Below are 17,555 nucleotides of genomic sequence, written 5' to 3'. Positions count from 1 at the left end.
TACAAGATGGTTTATAGGTGGCACTTCCCCACAACGAGGTTAGCCAAAATGTTTCCTGGGTTATCTCCACTGTGTTGGAAATGTGGAAGAAAGGATGGCACAGAACATACAGGGCGGGGCATAACCTTTTCCTAGGGGGTCACAGCAAGATCGACAGCAGTTTACAACTTCCGCGACACCTCATTTTAAAGCCCATAAAAAACTGAATTGAATGAGCTATTAAATGTTAAATTTGTTTCGGTTGAAACTTTGAGAATGAATTTGGAAACTGTGTTGAAAAATCTGGAAAATCGAACGGAACTGTTTGAAGATTTGTTGTGTTCTTATCCACCTCGTTTGAATGCTGTTCGAAGGGCTAATGGTGGTCATACTGACTATTAAATCGTGTCAATAAACTCAGTTTTTGATGGGCTTTCGAATGGTGTATGAATTATTTGTGTTGTTATTACAAGTGTTGCTGTGACCCCCTAGGAAAAGGTTATGCCCCGCCCTGTACTTTCTTGAACATGCACACTTAAATAATATGCCAAAATTACCTGCGACTTTTAAGTGAAGAAACAAAAGAGACGCTAATCCATAATATGACTAGGGTTTTTATTTGAAGGCCATGTTTTGTAGCTTCATACAGTGTGTAAGATAGCCAATTATTCCATATTTAACCAACCACAATTAAACAAACTATTATAATATAATATGCGAGCATCATGCTCCAGTGACCTTAATACTATTTTAGAGATAGCCAATGGAAGAGTTATTGTTTAGTCACTGTAATCCTTATAAATATGGAGCATGAGAGTTTCAATTTTGTAATATGGGTTAGGTAGCAAATCTCACAGCTGAAATAGTGCTGAGGACATAATTTAACAAGAACTTGGAAGACAGTTACACTTGAAAAAGAGAGATGATAATTAACTTACACCACTAAGAGTGTCAGTCAAGGATGTGAAAAATGTTATCTGAAGGTGGACCTACTTCTTTTTAAAAAAAAGTTAGCAAGGGGGCTTACATGATATTTAGGCATCTCCGAGAAAAATTTGATGGAGGAATTCGCAAATGTTTTGAAGATGTTCCTTATCACAGAACGTCCTTGAAACTGTTCCAATGAGCAATGGGGCTTCTATTGATAGCAGAGCAAATACAATCAGGAACAAGAAAGAATTTATTCATAGTGGATGATTGTCACACTTTTACAAGAAAGTAGAGAATTGCCCTGACTGTTAGAATATTAAGAATGAAAGGAGGAAATAAATAAAAGAAGCACAAAACAGTTGGTACTATAATATATTTTCAAGTTCATTATTTGGAAAATTGAATCCTAAAATTTACAAGATAATAAAAACAATCAGTTTTATGCTGCAGGTTACACTGATGTTAATCTTGATTTCCTAGGTCAACAAAACTCACAGAAATTAAATATCTCAATGACTACATAGGCATAGTTCCATTTGTGTGTACGTGTGCACATGAGTGCTTGTGCAAAGCATATATACATGAAGAGAGAGAATTGAAAATCCTTTTTTTCTTTTTACTCCAATGCATTAAACACATCCAGTTTTAATCTAAGTAAAAATTGTTTAACCTATCATGAACAGTTGAATTTTAATATCAGCTTATAACTTGCCAATATTTTTATATTTTGTGAACTTAATGAGATAAGTGCTTGATTAATCTTGTTCTAGTGCTGCAAAAATTGATTTAATAGCGTGTGTGTGTGTGTGTGTGTGCGTGCATGCACGCATGCGTATGTGTCTTTGTATCAGTCCAAACAGAGACATGTTATGTAGAATAGGGCAATGAAAAGTATTTTAAGTAACACAACAAAAGTTAGTGAAATTGTACTAATTTATGATGGAAATGTTAGCTATTGAATTCAGAAAGATATTTAAATCAATGTGTATCAGTAATAAGAAAGTAGAGAGGGAGAAGGAAGAGTCAAGTATAAAGTTTGTTAAGAAGCCCTACACTGAGAATCAGGATCATGCAAGGCTTGAAGCTATGATGGCTAGAGTTGTGTTGTTCCTTGAAGACCGGAGAGACTGTATTAGGCTCAGGAATTGTGAGAGCCATTAAATCTGCAAAGTGACAGAGGGCGGTAGTCAATATGTGAGTTTGCTTGCTTAAAAGAAGATTGATTCAAGTCACAGTTAGAGTAGGAAAGCGAATGGGCTTCGGCTGGAGAAAAGGGTCTACTGCAGCTGGCCAGGTTAGGCTGCTTTGCTTGTAGCTTAACAGTTCAGTTTAGGCAACAAAGGCAGGGTTATGTTGTGCTTTCCATGTTTCCCAAGCCCTGCAGCTCCCATGACAAAATGCACACACCAATACAAATACAAACTGCCAGCATTTTTTTGACAGTCTGCCTTTATGTAAATCACTGCTGCATGAATTGTTTCCTTGTAACATCAAGCAGGACTCTGCTTAGAGAAATATGTAAGACCTATATAGCCTGCTCCTGTAAAATTTGTTCTTTATAAGAAACATTGCGAATTAGTGACAGAGAAGACAGAAGTGTTCTTATTACTGTGGATTCGGAAAAAGTCTTAAAGTCCACACCACCAGGATGATGGGCTTTCCCCAAACCATCACAATCCAGTCTCAAGAGAACATCTCAACACTGGACTTGGTCTTTGTCTCAGAAAAGATGCAATATGATTTGAGACCGGAGCACATTAACATCTGTTCTTTCTGCAAATTAGATCACTCTCTATACAGCTGACCAGTGCTAACAATCCTGCAGGGATGATGGACCTATTCATTTCTTGGTTTCCTGAATTTACTGGCTTACAGCCTCTGGCAAGTAAAACTGTTTTTTTTTTAAAGCCATCTGATTGTGCTGAAAACTGGCCTACTCGCTCTTCACTTGGTTATAATGGCTGCCCAGTATTGTCGAACATTGTTTATGCCTGCAGGTCTCTTTCTGATACATATAAAGATAGATGATCCAAGGGCCATATACATTTTTCTACTGAAGACTGACAGGACAACTGCAGGATATACAAACATTGATGACGCTGTTGGTACATCTTCTCCCAAACATTCTACAACAAAATAGCAGTTCAATGGGTGCTTCTGGGGCACAGTTGTCTCATCTTCCCCTAGTTGTCTAACCCCCTCGCAATATCTCATTTCCTTACGCATTTTCTCTGATAGGAAGTTTTAGTTCAAAATAAAAGAACAAAGCACATCTTGTGCATATATATGGAGTATATTTAGCCACCATCGGGAGGGGCCAATCTTTTGGACCTCAGGGACCACTACATTAATAATTTTAAATCCTGCGGATAACCAATGTGATCTGCCTAATGATTGGGTGGGTGGGTGTGGCTAAATGGTCATGTGACTGTGTGGGCATGGCCAACTTGATGTCACTCACATCGAGGGGTGCTTCACTTGCCTCTACTCACTCCTCCCCTCCCAGTCAGTCCGTGCCTGCCTACCTGGGTTCCTTAGAGCCCAATAGGAAGCAGTTGTTGGAGCTAAGCAACCACCAGGAGAAAGAGTTGGCAAAATATCTGGCTCAGTTCAAATTGGATCTGACCGAGAAGTAGGCTCAGCAGAAGCACCTTACTGAGGACTATGAGCATAGGCTTTCCAAGCAGAGGGAAGACCTGCGGGAGTTCAAGGCAAGATTCTGGCGCCTGGAGGCTCAGCAGGCTGAGAGGGTCAGCCAGTTCCAGGCCATGATACAGTTCCATTGGAACAAAGCCTTCCGGCTCTTTGCCACCAGTGGCGCTTCCCTCCAGCCTTCACCCAAAGCCCTGCACCAGGAGGTTGAAGCAGACCCCAAGTCAAAATTTCTGTCCCCCCTTCGACATGCACAAAAAGACCCTGAAGCGGGAGACTCTCTGTAGCAACACAAGCATTAATTGCACATATCTGGCCCAGGGGGCGTAGTTTGAGGACCCCTGATTTTATGCAATATAAAAAATGCCGATAATTTTTCTGCAGACCACCAACATTTTCTTGCGGACCACCGGTGGTCCATGGACCACCAGTTCGTGACTGCTATTCTAGATGACTGGTGTTTGTGGCCTGAGTTTAAATTGGATTGTTACCCATTTTAAGGATATAATGAATGCATAAAGTACACCACTAAGGGAAAGCCACAGTTCCTAGACCACAGAACAGCAGTGGGAAATTGTTGCGTCCTTTTGACGCAGCCGACAGGCGGGCCCGGAGCAGCCGATACCTGATTGGCTCAGGCGCGCCTGCCGGCTGGCAGGAAAATCACTGGCCACCTATTGGCCAGCTGCCTGGCAGCTCGGATATATAAAGAGCTGTCAGGCGGGCTGGCGCTGTCCGCGTTCTGAAAGTTACCGTTGTAGTTAACTGTTGAATAAACCATTCCTGTTACCTCACGCCTTGAATTTAATACTGGCGACGAGGATGTCGGACATGGACCCCGTCATCGTCCCTGCCCTGGTTCCTTCCTCTGTTTTTGCTGCCTTCAGGCCAGAGGCCGAATCATGGGACGCCTTCATGGAGAGGTTCGAGGTTTTCCTCATGGCTCACGACCTCTCCGAGCTCCCTGAGGGGAGGCGACGGGGCACCTTCCTCCACTATTGCGGCCCCGAGATGTTCGCCACCGCCCGGGCTCTAGCTGCACCGGCACCGGTACATTCTCTGCCTCTAGTTGTGGGCACTTCCCTGTCTCCTTCCGACAGTTCTGGGGCCCCCTACCCCTGGTCATTGTCAAGCCACCCCTAGCTTCTCTCCTTGGGATGGACTGGTTCAGGGCTTTGGGGCTGACCATCACTGGCCCCAAAGCCCTGATTCCCTACGTTTGGCCTCCTCCCTTGATTCCCTGTTGTCGGAGTTTGATGACGTATTCTCTGACACCCTTGGGTGCTACAAGGGCACCCCTATTTCCCTAAATTTGGATTCCTTGGTGGCGCCCATCCGCCTGAAGGCACAACGGGTTCCCTTTGCTCTCCGGGCACACGTGGACGCCGAGCTCGACAAGCTTGTTGGCCAAGGCGTCCTGGAACCCGTCAACCACGCCCCCTGGGAGACCCCCATAGTTTTGCCATTAAAATCTGACGGCTCCCTGAGGGTCTGCGCTGATTACAAGGCGACCCTGAACAAGGCTTTACAAGCCCACCCATACCCCATCCCGGTTGTGCAGCACGTTCTGCACTCCTTGGGCCAGGACCAGATCTTTGCTAAGCTGGACCTGGCCCAAGCCTACCAACAGTTGCCGGTAGATGAGGCCTCTGCCACCGCACAGACTATAGTGACCCATCATGGCGCCTTCAAGTGCCACTGGCTACAGTTCAGGGTCAGTGGGCCCCGGGAATCTTTCAAGGCCTTATGGAGAGGGTGCTCCATGGCATACCGGGGGTCATCCCTTACTTTGACGCTGTCCTGATTGTCGCCAAGGACCAATCAGGACTCGTCAAAACGCTAAGGGAGGTTCTCTTGAGATTCCGTGCCGCCGGCTTGCACTTGAAGCGTTCCAAGTGCAAGCTCGGTGTGCCCTCCGTGGAGTTCTTGGGGTTCCTGGTGGATTCCCATGGAATCCATCCCACCCCCTCCAAAGTGGAGGCCATCGCCTCTGCACCCACGCCCACTTCCAAAACGGAGCTTCAGGCTTTCCTGGGGCTCCTGAACTTTTACACCTCATTTATTCCCCACAAAGCCTCCGTCGCTGAGCCCCTGCATCGCCTCCTCGATGCCTCCGCCCCCTGGGCCTGGACAGACCGCGAAGCGCAGGCGCTAGCGGCTGTCAAAATACTCCTAACTTCTGCCCCTGTGCTCGTCCAGTATGACGAGCACCTCCCTCTCCTCCTGGCGTGTGACGCCTCCCCCTATGGGGTAGGGGCTGTTCTTAGCCATGCATACCCCGAAGGCTCTGAGGCACCCATTGCGTTCTACTCCCGCACCTTGTCCAAACCTGAGCGGAATTACAGCCAGTTGGACAGGAGGCCCTTGTGGCCGTTGCGGGAGTAAAACGATTTCATCCATACCTTTATGGCCACCCCTTTACTTTAGTCACTGACCACAAACCCTTATTAGGAATTTTCGCAGGAGACCGTCCCACTCCTGCCATCCTGTCACCACGTATGGGCCGCTGGTCGGAGTTCCTCTCCGCCTACTCCTATACCCTTCTCTACCGACTGGGCAAACAGCTGGGCAATGCAGATGCCCTTAGCTGCTGCCCTCTACCCCAGCAGGTGGTTGACCCAGCTCCATCGGTCTCCGTCGCCGCCCTGACCGATGATGTAACCTGCCCACTCTCCGCCACCGACGTGTCACAGGCCTCCCGTTCTAACCCCCTCCTCCAGAGGGTCCGGCGGGGCTGGATGGAGGAAACCCACTCTGGCGAGTTCCTTCCGTTCTACCGCTGCCGAGACGAACTTTCAGTCTTACAGGACTGCCTGCTCTGGGGCTCCAGGGTCGTAATACCAGCTGCCCTCCACAAGCAAGTCCTCACCAGCCTCCATGAGGGGCACCCGGGCATAGTGCGGATGAAGGCCCTCAGCCGCAGCTATGCCTGGTGGCCTTCCATGGACGCCGACATCGCTGCCTGGGTTCAGCGGTGCCCACCCTGCCAGGCTGTTCGGCCGGCTCTCCCCGCAATTCCTACCCGCTCTTGGGAGATTCCTTCCTCCCCATGGAGCCGCCTCCATATAGATTTCTTTGGCCCCCTAGAGGGCCACACTTTCTTCCTGGTAGTGGACGCCCTGTCCAAATGGGTTGAAATCTTCTCTATGACTTCCACCTTGGCGGGCGCCACCGTTTAAATTCTCCACTCTCTCTTCTCCACCCATGGAATTCCGGACGTCGTCGTCTCCAACAACGGGCCCCAATTCCAGTCCTATTCCTTCCTCTCCTTCCTAGCTTCCTTGGGAATCAGGCACGCCCCCACGGCCCCCTACCACCCGGCTGCCAATGGGTTGGCTGAACGAGCGGTGCGGTCCGCCAAGGAAGGCCTTGCCAGATTGTCCCACCTTCCCTGGCCCCACTGACTCCGCACTTACCTCCTTGCCCAGCACTCCACCCCCTGCCACTCTATGGGGAAAAGCCCAGCAAAAGCCCGGCCCTGCGGACCACACTTGACAGGATGCATCCCTCCTTCTCTCCCATTTCTCAGCCACTGGCTGATCCACCTAGGGGCTTTCTGGTGGGGGAGGGGGTATTTGCACAAAACTTTGCTGGCGACCTGAAATGGCTGCCAGGGGTGATAACTGAGTTAACAGGACCCTGCTCTTATAGGGTCCTGCTGGCTGACGGAAGAATATGGAGGTGCCATGTGAACCAACTACGGCGCCGGGCACCGGAGAGTCAGCAGCCCCCAACAGCCATGCCCGAGCAACCCCTGCAGCCGGGGTCTGCATACTCAGCAGCTGCTCGTCCTAACCAGCCACCGCCAGCCGGGGCCCACTCGTCTCCAGCTGCAACTGCAGATCCGAGAACGACGCAGCCGGGGCCTGCTTGCCCAGCGACCGCCTATCCTGCCCAGCCGTGCCCAATCGCGGCTACACCAGCTCACTCCGCCTGCCCTGCAGCACGCCTCCTCCCACAAAGCAGTCCAGCTAGAACTGGAGGCCTACCTTTGACTCTCCCTTTAGACTCCGGGGCTGGGCCTTCCCATCGGCCACGTCACGAAGGCAGGACACCTCCTCTTCCCTCGGAGGACACTTCCAGACTGAGAAGATCACAGCGAGTGCGCAGGAAGCCTGCATACTTAAAAGATTACGCATGCGCTATCTGGGGGGAAGGGGTGTTGTGTTCTCCCGATGCAGCCGACAGGCGGGGCTGGAGCAGCCGATACCTGATTGGCTCAGGCGTGCCTGCCGGCTGGCGGGAGAATCACTGGCCACCTATCGGCCAGCCGCCTGGCAGCTCGGATATATAAAAAGCTGTCAGGCGGGCTGGCGCTGTCCGCGTTCTGAAAGTTACTGTTGTAGTTAACTGTTGAATAAACCGTTCCTGATACCTCACGCCTTGAATTTAATAGAAATAAGTAGCCAGCTTTAGGGAATGGAAATAAAAGAGGCTATGCAATTGTATCATGCTTGCGTGGAGCTGTCATGTATGTAACCAGGTCAACTCAACAGGTCAAAGAAAAAGGAAGGAAAAAATGGATTTTGAAAAACAGATTCTCAAAGCAAATCCTGAGCTAGTGGATGAGCTAGTATAAGCTCATGGTATAAGCTGTGGCAAGGGAGTCAAAGCCCAGTTTTCTAGCCAGTCAGAGGCACCCATTCCATCACACAGAGCAATTTGCCCAATGCACTCCCCAACTACTTGACCAATGTTCTGGTAGAAGGTACAGAAGATCAACCAGAAAACTCTGGCAGCTGTCCTACCAGTACTCCGAGTCACCCTCCATCAAAGGCCGATGTGAAAATACGGGTGGGGGCTTGGGGCTATATCATTTGGGAACAGTTGCTGGTATGTCCCTGCTCTGGTGAGAAGGTTGTGAGTAAAGACGGCCATGCTTTTGGAAAGGCGACGTCTAAACATCAATAAAGGCGACCACGGTGGCTGCGTTATTTGAGGGGGCTCCTGCATTTGCTCCAAAAGGCTGAGCTCCAAAAAGAAACGGCAGAGAGCTCCGCCTCTCCTTCGGTATTAACGCGGCAAGCAGAGGGTTAGGAGGCCGGCTGACAACCTTTCCCTCTGCGCTTGCACACACGTGCCTACAAAGGCACGCACGTTAGAGCGTCTCAAACAGAGGAGGCTCCGTTGGTACTCCGGGGCACGCATAACGGATCGCACGCTGCCGCTGTTTCCGATCGAAGCGGTTTCCACATGGATGCGGATTAAGCAGCATCCTCTGTCGACGCCTCTTCTGCTGCTTCTCTCTCTCCCTCGCATCTCTACCCCCCCTCACCCACCCACCCACCCACCCGACTTGCGTACTGCTCGACTCCGCTTGACCGATCGCCCCGGGTGCTTCTCCCAGGGTAAGGGGGTGGGGAGAATCCGGGGTTGGGGGAGACGGACGGACATGGGCTGCTCGGCTGACTACACTCCGAGGAGAAGAGGGCGAAGCTGCCAAGTGGCACGTCGCGCGCAGCCCCCCTCGGTACAAAGGGCTGCTGCCTGCTTTCCCTCGGCTTTCTGAGGCGGGAGCGGCCGCTGTTATCACCGCACCGCTGCGGTATTTGGCCGGTTCTAGATTTGCTGAGCGCGAGAAGAGAGGCTTTGCCCCCACCCCGGTTCTTCAGCCCTTCGGTTCCTTTCCACATTCCTGATGGTATCCGACTGGCGCTGAGTGGGGGGGAAAAAGCCCAAGGCGCCTGGAAGGTGAATATCTTTTCTTTCCTATTTTTTTTAAAAATGAAACTGGGGGGGATTTGGGGGGCGGCGAGGGGTGGGTGTGTATGAAAAGACCGAACGAGGGAGAGAGAGAGTGGGGGGGGAGAGAGACCGGCGCGCGCTCTCCCTGGGCAGGGAAAGAAGCGCGCGCCAAGCTTTCTGCGAGCCTTTTTCTTCTGCACTAATATCGGCGGCGTCCTCCATCCAAAGGTGGGTGCCCCGTTGCCTCTCCACGGGCTCGTGGAGAGTATAGTAATGGAGTTCTTACAAGTGTCTGCGCTGACAAATATTGCACGGCCGAAGGCGGAGGAGGAGCAGCACCAGCCTCCGCCAGCGTTTCCCCTTCCCCTCGCTGGTTCTGCTCCCTGTGGTTGGCTAATGGCTTTGCATTTCTCTCAGAAACGTAACGGGTATCTCGGGTTAAGCGGCATCCCTCTCTAGTTGCTGGCTGGCTGGGTGACTCTGCGCGCGTTTGCGCCAGGCTTTCGAGCGGATTCAAACGCCGGGAGCTTCCCGGGAGCCTCGAACCTGGATTAAGCGAGAGGCAGTCGGTATACATCGGGCGCCTGTTCCGACGGTGGGCCTGTCATTCGGACGCTGTGTTGGCATCCCGGTAGCGGTTCTCCTTTGAGGTGCGTGCGTCCCTTCCCCCCCCCCTTTCCCCGCCACTCATTGGAAATGTCAAAGCCTGGCAGGATTTATCCTGTGTTAAACGAATAGCGTTAAATAAGTAGCTTGAATGCAAGCAATAACCCCTGAGCAGGACTTGTGGGGGCGATAACAATTGTACTTTCCTCTAGTAGAAATGCAGCCACTGGAGAGCCAGAAATGAGAGTCAAAGCTACTGGCCCCGGGGCAACTGCATGGTGATGATGGGGGCTCTGTTTTTGAGTAAGGATGCTCAAGAGAACTGGGCAGGATGCTTCCCTATTTCTCTTTCTTTTCTCCTCTTGGTTTTCACTCTATTCTCTCTGTTTAAGAACAGTATTATTGTTGACCAAATATTTAAGTTTCTTAAAGTTATATTTAAAATGTAAAGTTATATGAAAAGGGATAGGATTGAGAGTGCACATGAATGTGTTGTGACATACCTTCATCGTCACCGACACCAGAAGTATGCAATAGGGATATCTTTTGTGGGACGAAATCAGATATTAAGTTGGCCAGGAAGTTCACTCTTGGAAATAAAGCACAATGCTGTCAAGATACACAAAGGAGGGAAGAATATTATGAATATGGCTTGGTGCTCTCTATGAGAACAATTATTAACAATAATACTGTAATAATGAGGATCTGAAGCTAGGCTGGAACAAATTCAGTTTTTGCTAGTAGGAGGTAATAAAATGTTACTTATTGGTGATTTAAAATTTTAAATGGGAAACAATACACAGAAGATCAAAATATGCCCTCTGGTATATTTTTATGTGAAAACTCAATATGCAACTCGTACTTGATTTATTTATAGATGAATACAACTACAATGTTAGATGTGCATATTTTAATATTAGAATAAGACATGAGCAATAATTCTCATGCCTAAGTAAAATAAATAAATAAATAATTTACTGGCTTGGAAAGATTTAAAAATTCTATAACAACAGAAAATATTTTATCATATTATTATTCAGATAAGGATGATATGTACTACCAATGAACAGTAAACAAAATTATCTTATTTCAAATATATCCTTGGAATAATTGTTATCTTTATTAAAGCTAATCACAAGATTAAATCAATGCTATTTACACTTAGGTATTCATGAGAACTCAGGAATAGCTGATCAAGCTTGTAAAAGGCATATTTATTAAAGAACACATATATTAATGACAGTTAATTAAAATAAAAGTTTTCACTGGTAAAACATATTTTATACTAAAATATTAAAATATTTAATATTAAAATCTGATTGAAAAACAAGTCATATAAGCTATCAAAAAGTAGATCTAGTCAAATTTATGCACTATTCATTGAATATTTAATAGTTTTTTATTGTCCTTCCTTCTCTAGTACCTTAGTATTCTCCTTAATTACTTTTAAAATGGGAAATAATTAAAGCAAATAGTATCTTTTACCCATAAACACTTTAATCATTTTAATCATTATCCAGAACTGAACTTTTATAACAATTAAAGAAAATTGAGCTACTTGCCTAATCTGTTATCATACTGAACCTTTTGTGACATTTACACATGTAAATTATAAGTACTTTATAAAATCTTTTACAATGAAGTATGGACACAAACTGGACTGAATTTATTATGATACATAGGATTTCAGGAAGTAATTGTGAAGTATAGCCATCTCCAAGTTGGTAACCTTCAGCCATGCTGAGCCTGACTCTGAAGGACATCATGCTGGGAAAGACTGCTGTAGAGTTTTTTTTTTAAAGATATATTTTTAAGTCCTATGGGGTAATATTTCAATAAGATATTGTAATATAAATATTTGCTCTATATGAATGTAATAGATAGGTCTGATAACAGAGGCTGGCCACAGTATTATTTTAAACATTGCATGGGTATCATAAAAGATTCAGACACTCTTTATGATATTGAAATATGGCAAACTTAAGCAATCATCATTATTGCATTATATATTAGTATCATTATTTGGTAGAAAAAAATCAAACACATTAAATACTTTCAAAAAATTCTACATTTGATAAAAAAAGTTGAATGTTAAATATTGATGATTATCAATATTAAGTCTACTGCTATTATATTTGCAATTTTAAAAAAGATATATTAGATTCACCCGAAAGAGCATGCCTATGAAATTCTCCTCATGTTGATTAACAAAGGCAAACATTGCTAAAGTTAACAAAAACCTTATCCATAATTCTGCTTTCTCTAAAAAAAAGTATTCTGTTCATCTTGGCAGTAAATTCAGATATAATTGAGATTATTTAAAAATTCTCTCAGAAGATCCTATTCCATAGAGAGAACAGATAATGAAGGCAATCTTGATTGCACATTGCACTAATTCTTTTTAATAACAGTGGTTTGGAGAAATCATTTTCTTCATTGTAGCTTTGAGTATGGAAATTTAAATCAAGATGCAAAACAAGATGTAAAACAGTAAACCTATGTTATTGTTTGAAGCTATTTGGGTATCTTTTAACAGAAAGACTTATAAAAGGGAACATATGACTAGAGGAATGTTCCCTTTTATAAGTCTTTCGGTTCCACCACAAAACCGCGGACGACAAAATCGCGGTCGACGAAAGCGCGTATGTGATGTCATCACAGCGCGACGAAAAAGATCGAAAAATGTAAAAATAAAGCGAAAACCTTACCCTAACCCCCCCAAACCTAACCCTAAACCTAACCCTAAACCTAACCCTAAACCTAACCCTAAACCTAACCCTTAACCTAACGAAAAACCTAACGCTAACCCTTAACCTAACGCTAAATGTAACGCTAACGCTCTAAACCTAACCCTAACCCTTAACCTAACCCTAACCCTAAACCTAACCCTTACCTTTATGTGAATCGGCTTGCTGTAATTTAATTTTTATTTCAATTTTTCAATCTTTTTCATCGCGCTGTGATGACGTCACATACGCACTTTCGTCAACCGCGCTTTTGTGGAACGCGGTTTTGACGGGTCACGAAATAAGACAGGGTTTAATTTTCTTTTTACCCACTAAATATGGCTTGGGCCTTATTATGAGGGGAGGGTTTATTGTTTTGGGGTTTCCGAGTGGCTGCTCTCTTACAAGCAGGCTCCCAAAGAGCCAGGCACATCCTCATGGGTGAATGGCTGTGTTGGGCTGTCACAGCAGCGCAACACAACAGCCCTGAAGTGACCACGCTCACGAGCAGTCACCCGTCAAACCCCCTTTCCAGCCGGGCACAGTGCCATTTACTGACCTTGGGGTATTGCCAAGCCGCATGAGAGCCTGTTCGCTGCCTCCTGGCTCCCGCGGCTTGGCGCCTTCGAAATGCCAGTGAATGCTGCTCTGTACGGCTGGAGAGGGGGGTTGTGCAAGTGGCTGTTCTGCTCTCACTCACACACCTCCTAGCCTCACGATGCCAAGGTGGCGCAGTGGTTAAAAGCAGCACTGCAGGCCACTGCTAGATCAGCAGGTCAGCGGTTCAAATCTCACCGGCTCAGGGTTGACTCAGCCTTCCATCCTTCCGAGGTGGGTAAAATGAGGACCCAGATTGTTGGGGGCAATATGCTGACTCTCTGTAAACCGCTTAGAGAGACCTGAAAGGCCTATGAAGCGGTATATAAGTCTACTGCTATTGCTATTGCTATTGCTATTGCCCTGGCCCAGCTCTCCCTGCAGAGCCAGGGCACCTCCACTGCCGCCACCGCCATCCCAGAATGACTTCCGGTTTGCTCATAGAGTGGTTTTTAGTCCTCTGGAGGCTTCAGGGAAGCTTCCTGAGGTCCCTGAAGCCTCCGGAGGGCTTAAACTGACCCTACGAGCAAACCGGAAGTCCGTTCCGAACTTCCTGTTTGCCCATAGGGCTGGTTTTTTGTACTCCAGAGACTTTAGGGAAGCTCCTGAAGCCTCCGGAGGGCCTCCGGGTGGGGGTGGGGGAGGCTCTTTTCGCCTTCCCCTGGCGAAAAGCCTCTGGAGCCTGGGGAGGGTGAAAAATGCCTTTAAAAAAGGCTGAATTCAGCTGGTCAGCGCTCCGCATGCCACCTGTTATCTTGGTCATATACCCTATCCTGATATATGAAATATGGAGTTTATTACATAATTCGCTGATGCTTAACTATTGATATCTTAAACCATTTTTCCAAACTTGGTATACAATAAGATATAATATTTGAAGTTTTAATCATATACAGAAGGAATGCCATTGAACATACTGTAATAGAATAGACTTTATGAATGAAAATTAATTTTGCATTGTAAGTAAATAAGGCTGCAATCCTATTCATGCTCATATAGAAACAACCCTTATCATCTATAAAGGGAAACTTAACAGCAGTGGATTGGGCCCAGGGCACTGTTGCCTAAGTAATACAGCTCTTGAGCACTCCGTAAGGAGCACAGTAATGAAGAGAAACCAAATTATTTTGGCATGACAGATATATTCTCCCTTGCCTATTTACCTTTTTTGATAAAAAACAGTCAAGTGCTCTTTAGAATATTCAACCCTAACAGCAATAGGAATCTTTAAAAATTTGGATTTTTTCTTTTTTATAATGATCAGGTATTTCTGAATATTCTTGCATATTCTCACTATGGAGTTGTGTTCTGTAATATGATTGATAAAGGGGGATGTCAACAATGAACTTTCCAATTTTTGTTTCGCAGTGAGGTTAATCATTTTATTATGCGTGTGCAACTGTACACACAGAAACACACACACACACACATACACACACACACTTTTCTTCTGTTGAAGTTCTGGCTCAGGATGAAGGGAATTGAATTAAAGTCTAATACATATTGAGGAATCTTCCTTCCATGTACATAAACTATAAGGAGAATCACATTTAAACCAATGATATACAGGGAATCCTCAATGACATAATTAGGGTCAGTATTTCCCTTGTTAAGCAGTGCGTTGTAAAACCCAGTCACATTGTTTAGTGATGGCAATCTCTGCAAGTTCCAAGTTGCTGTTGTTAACTGAATTCCACAGTCATTAGGCAAGGTAAGTTCTTGCTAGCTTTCCGTAATTAAAGTCAGTGAGGAAGCTAGCAGGAAGTTGCAAGTCCTAGCCTGGCAGGCAGTTAAAGGGTTTCTCCTGGATTGGGGAAAGAGAGTGGGGTGCAGGGGAAGGTTGCAAGGATGAAGGAATGTGTGGGGGAGAGGGCTATAAGCTCTGAAGATGTGCAGTAGTATAGTGAATTTTGGGAAATGTGTGTAAAGGATACAGTGTGGGTGTGGAAGGGATGTGGGTATGTAGGATGTGCTGTGGGTGTTGGGAAGGGTGCATGGTTGTGCACAAGTGGCTGGCACAATATGAGTGTACAATAGAGTGGGAGTATGATTGGGTGAAGGAAACTTAACTAGCAACTTTCAGCCTTTTCTGCCATTTTTCCCATTGACTTTTTGAAGACACCGTCAGGGAAGGTTGCAAATGGCAATCACATGATTGCAAGGTGTTTGGAAATTGCTTGTAAATGAAAATAGGTTGCCAAGCACCCAGATCACGATCATGCAACCTTGAGGTGCTGCAATGGTTGTAACTTTGGGGATTGGTCATAAAAATCCTTAGATACTTGGATAATTTTGAACAATCACTGAACAGATGGTTTTAGGTTGAGGATTACCTGTGAAAAGTCTTAGAAGAGACAATAGCCCCAGAATTTTTTAGACTCTGCACTATATACAAAATTGTATATAGTGCAATTTTGCACTATATACAATACATAATACTCTTAAGACCAAAAGCACTGCAAAGGTCTGTTCCTATATGTTTTTTTTAAAAAAGAGCTAATGGTGTCTCCTATTGTCAGGTGCAAGCTTCCCAAGACTTATGGATTTTCTATCTCTGTGAGCAATATTAAAAATATGATGAATATTTAAATATAAAAAGTTCATTATTAGAAATTTTTAAATGATACAAAATTGGGAAAATATTGATAAATGGGCCAGGTAAAATTAATGTAAATTAATTAGTATTAATGTAAAGGGGATATGAGAACACAAGAAGCAAAATTTAATTTTAGCATATTTCAAATTGTTACAGGCAGATATTGCTGATCTGCAGGAAGCTCATGTGATAAAACAGAGTAAATATGTATTAATGAAAAATTAATTGGGACAGGTTTACCTGGCATATACCTCAACAACAACTAATTTGTGGCTATTTTGGTTTTAAAAAAGATTTCCAATTGAAGAACAGAAGTGTATTACTGATGAAAATAGGTGTTATTTAATTTGTGTGCTAAAATAGTTGGAACTATAATAGCTATGGCTAATGTTTATGAACCGAAATTAAAATTTCCTTTTAAGTTTTAGCAATGTTTTTGGCACTTGAATGAATGAATTTATGATAAAGTGGTAATAGGGGAGATTTTAATGAAATATTAGATCCTGAGCTTGATAGAAATACACTGATGAGAAAAAAATTAATGAGGAAAATAAATAAAACCTATATGAAAGAATTGAATTTATTAGATCCTTGGTGTTTGATGTATCCAGCTAAAATAGAATACATATTTTATTCAAATGTGCATCATAATTTTTTTAGGCTATCTTATTTTTTACTACCATCGACTTTATATCATCAAATTGAAGAATGTAATATTAATGATGTGTGTGTGTGTGTATGAAAATGAAAATAGTGGAATTATTTGAATTGTTTGTTTCAGAAACCATTCAAGGCATTGAGAAATTGGTTATTTCAGTGTTTTCTTATGGGATAATAAATAATTTGTCCAACAAAAGTGGGTAAAGACTTTGCAATGCTTTGATTTCAATTTAAAAAGATTAAGTTTCCATCTTTTTAAATGAGAAGTATATACATCTTATATTTAAGGTTGAATTGCTGCTTATGTAAATTGATCGGTAAATTGAAATTTATAGGCATAGGTGGTTAGATACCTGTTCTGACTCCCTCCTCCGTCCAGTAACGAATGCCAAGACAAGCTTAACTGGAATTTCACAGCACTTTATTAGCAAGAAACCAAAACCTCGGTGGCTGAAAGCCAAGCATGACAAACAGATAAGAACCTTGGCAGCAACTCAGACTTTGACAGATAACAGTTTCTCCAGCGTTAGGAATGACGTTGAATCCTGCAAAAACCAGGCTCCTCCCAGTCTCTCTTTAAATACAATCTTGAGAGGAGCCTAATTACAATCATCTGGGTCCAATAATCTTTTGTAACTGCGTTGCCTGGCATCCAGGACCACCTCCCTTGTCTCCTCATCACTACTCCAAGGCATGACGTCAGGAGCACACTCCTTTCGGCTCTCACCACTGCTCTATGCCTCAGGCGCCTCCTCGTGGCCAACCAGCCTCTCTGCGCCCTGTTCGGAGTCGGAACCCTGTTCAAGGTCCTCCACCTCTTCCAGAGGCGACTCATAAGGCCCCTTGCTGGCGGAGTCTGTTTGCAGCTCCAACGGCTCCTGCTGGGCCACAACCGATACCCATCTATTACCTTATACACAGGATTGGATGGATTCCCTAGAGGGTGGTATAACACATTTATAGATCTTTTGGTGCTAAAACTTTGTCAATTGTATGATGAGATACTTGTTAAGGGAATATTATCATAGGCATGTTATATTACATTTATACCAAAATCAAGTAACAATCACACTCATTGTGTCAATTATCCAGTCTCATTAATTAGTTTGATTTAAAAAAATCTT

General features: G+C 44.8%; 1 protein-coding gene across 1 annotated transcript in view; it reads left to right on the top strand.

Annotated features, from left to right (window-relative positions):
• Positions 1 to 8,922: 8,922 nt before the first annotated feature.
• Positions 8,923 to 17,555, top strand: part of DLGAP1 (DLG associated protein 1) — a 296,685-nt gene continuing 288,052 nt past the window's right edge. Inside the window, exon 1 of the mRNA XM_087707223.1 lies at positions 8,923 to 9,252. The gene's annotated coding sequence lies outside the window, so the exon portion shown is untranslated. The remainder of the gene's footprint in view (positions 9,253 to 17,555) is intronic.

Source organism: Thamnophis sirtalis, unplaced genomic scaffold (genome assembly GCF_051295495.1).
Source record: "Thamnophis sirtalis isolate CommonGarterSnake01/CBP01778 unplaced genomic scaffold, rThaSir2_p1.2 scaffold_2, whole genome shotgun sequence".
NCBI lineage: Eukaryota > Metazoa > Chordata > Lepidosauria > Squamata > Natricidae > Thamnophis > Thamnophis sirtalis.
This window is presented reverse-complemented; position numbering and strand designations above follow the sequence as displayed.